The following is a 3,569-nucleotide window of genomic DNA, read 5'->3' as shown; positions in this document are numbered from 1 at the left end:
AACATGTCCCTTTCTGCCCAGTATATTCCAGTAAAAGCAGAATCATGTGAAAAGACTCAAGCTGACATTTGTTTTGTGTCAAGTGACCCAGCTTGCAAAAATCCAGTTTCTTTTGAGAGCACCTAGAAAAGTCACATAAAATACTTAAAGGCATCAAAGCTCTGTAAACCAACCAGGGTACAGGGCGTGGGAGTCTGGTACCAACGTTTTGCTGCAGAAGCCTGAGGATGTGGTCTTTGCCTGAGCCAAGACAGAAACCAGAGGCAACTCCAGGGTCTCAGAGGTCTCACAAGACCAAAATAAGGGGAGTGGTCTGTGGGGCCAAACCCTGGGGAGAGGAGTGGAGAGTTATGTTGGTGCACAGCCATTCTCCAAGTCAGGAAGAAACTTTCTGTGAAGTATATCAACGCTTTCAACTGTCTCACTGTGCTGAAAGAACAAGTATTAAAGTTTTAGAATTTTCATACAGATAGACATGCACATAAGCAAACGACAAATATAGATATAAACAGACTATTTCTAAAAATTCTAAATAGAAGTTATTGTACTGGGCAACTCACTGAGACCTTGTCTCTAACTAAAAAATAAAAAGAGCTGGACTGAAGATTCAGCTCAGTGTAATGGTCCTGAGTTCAACTCCCAGTAACACACACACACACACACACACACACACACACACACACATACACATACAGGTTTCTATATATTGAGGCAATCAACTTCAATATCTCTCCATAGATAGAAAGGGAAGAATGCATAATTTGTAATTTATAGGGGGTTTTATTCTATGCCTAATGTTCAGCATCTAATTGGATAGTCTAAGCATGTTCAAAGACAGAGTAATAAAATCAAATACTTAGGAAACACAAGAGTAACAAATTTGACTTATAGCTTTCCAAAAAGTGAAGACAGCAGACAAGAACATCAAAATAATTAATTAAGAATTTCAAGCAGAGAAAGAGTAATATACACAAAAAAGATGAAAGGTAGGAAATTTTGCCAGAGAAAAGAAAATTACAAGAAAACCAAACAGAAAATGTATAGCTAAAACTAACAGCTGTGTGTAAGAGCAGATTGAACATGCAAAAGACATGATTAAAGAATTGGAATATAGGTCTATGGGAAATATCCAAAGGAAATAGAAGTGGAGAGATGAATTCAAGAAATTATGTGACAGACATGTGGGACAGATTGTAAAGGTCTAACATACATGCAATTGGAATCTCCTAAGATGATGGGGAAAACTATTTAAAAACTGATGAAAGATGTCAGGTCAGAGATTTAGGAAGAAGTATAAGAATAAATCAGTATAAACAAGAAGGAAACCACATTTAAGCATATTATAATCTACTGCTAAAAAAAGTGATAACAATGACAAAAAAGTAAAAGTACTCTTAAGAAAGAAACAAGACAGCCAAGGCAGAACAGCATTTATCACATTCAAGGAAAACATTTTTAAAAGCTAGTTTGACTGAATTTTAGTTTAAAATAGTAATAATCGATAAGAAAACAAAAGTGGTTCAAAAATGGTTGCAAAAGGAACAAACAAATAAAATCATACAGAATCTTGGGGACTATGTTAAAGATTTTAGATTTTATCTTAGGGTAATAAACAGTTTTGAAGGACTAAACAGAATCATACCAGGATCAGGTAAGAACAACAAGAGGTTCACCTCTCCAGTCTGAGGAGAATGAATGGGGGAGACCAGAAGGAAAAGAGCAGAGACCCAGCAATCTGGCTGCCATACTCAGAGCAATGGGAATTCAGATAGGGGAAAGAGCCTTTGGCGTGACGAGGGCTAGATTCAGAGGACGACGGGCAAGGCTGGTTTGACCCCACATCTCCATGGGTGAGTGAGATCTTGCAGACATGTTTTCACCAGAGGCTGCTGGGATATCAGTAAGACTGAAATTACTGGACAGGGCCAGTTATCAATGATTAAACATGTGGGCAAATGAGAACCACTAAAGTGAGGACCTAATTCAGCACTGTTGCTATTCACTAAAACTATTCTGTGTCCATTATTTTCTTTTTAATCTGTACTATTTTAGGCATGTTAGTGGTGCTTAGAACCATAATGGAGATAAAAAGAATCTAACTGGATATATCAAAGTTTTGGAAATTAAAAATTTTAAGTACTTAGGATCAGGCACTGTGTTGTATGTCTTATCTATTTAATCTCATTTTGTTGTTACAATGACCTTGTAAATAGGTCTTATTTCCTTTATATTGGTGAGAAAATTGAAATTAAATTTAAATAATTTGTGAGAATGAAACAGAAATGAAGAAACTGGTTTAGGAAAGCATAACTCCCAAATGGCAGCTAGCAATAAATAGAGGTAGCCAATTGAGTTTGACATCTTTGGTTTTTCCAATCTATCCTGCTCTGGAAAGCCCTTGAGATCCTCATCACACCCTTCTTCATACTCTTCATGAAGGACTCAGGTGGAGACGACTTGGGTTCTACAAAAAGTTGGGCAGGGAAGGATGCAACCAATGCTGCCCTGATTATGGGATGAGGGCCAGGATATTACATGGAAGGTGACTCAGTTTCTGTGATTTTTCCCATCATTTTTTTCCAAGTTGGTGAGTCATCCATAATTTTGCTTTGTGATGACATCTATTAACTAGGACTATAAAATATTAATAAGCATATACAGTTGCACAGAATAAAGTCATTACAATGCTATAAGAAATAAAATAAGATAGTTATGTTACAGAGTGACATTTTAGAAAAATATCAAGATTATGATTTTTCTTGTTTATAGCAGTTTTCAATTTTTCTGTGTACAAATATTTAAACTTTGCATTACCTTTAATAGGTTTTCCATTAAGACTAAGCCAAAAACATGGAAGATAGTATTAATTTTATCCTTAATGAAATATTATTTAATGTATGGAAATTCCTATTCATTACCATATGATGTATCATTTCTTCAGGAAGAAAATGAAACAGAGTAATGCTTAAAAATGTATTTTTAAAGACGTGGGCTAAATCCTCTACTACAGATCCTGAACATAGTATCTCAGCCTTGAAGAAAAGTGAAGACTTACAAAAGGTAAAAGTAGAGACTCAGACTTTTAACCTTAGAGCTCTTGACACAAAGTGACTGCTTTCCATGAAACTGGCCAGAATCCCCATAAATGACCAACCCATCCTGTGGCTTTGCTGGGCAGCCTAGGAGATCATAGGCACTCATTATCCGGGGCGCACTTCATGGTCAGTGTAGAGAAGATGGTGTTGAGAAGTTAGCACATCTGCAACGGCATTCCTACCCCCACTCTGCCATCTACCAAGTGTACAACTGTTCAAGCTCACTGGGCTCTTATTGGCTTCAGCTGAGTAACAGAAAAACATGGAAACGGTAGTGGATCTGATCCCACAAAGTTCCTATACTGTTTAAGTTAGACAGTGTACATAAAACTGAGGGCAATATCTAGAAAATTGCAACTACTTCATAACATCAGTGCTGTGGCATCAGCCTCCGCACACTGCTGGCATCATCTTCACCAACATGGCAGCAGCTTCTTGCTGTCAGTCTGACTGTGTCACAATGACCAAAATTTC

Source organism: Chinchilla lanigera, unplaced genomic scaffold, assembly GCF_000276665.1.
Source record: "Chinchilla lanigera isolate Chin_1 unplaced genomic scaffold, ChiLan1.0 scaffold00009, whole genome shotgun sequence".
Lineage (NCBI taxonomy): Eukaryota > Metazoa > Chordata > Mammalia > Rodentia > Chinchillidae > Chinchilla > Chinchilla lanigera.
This window is presented reverse-complemented; position numbering follows the sequence as displayed.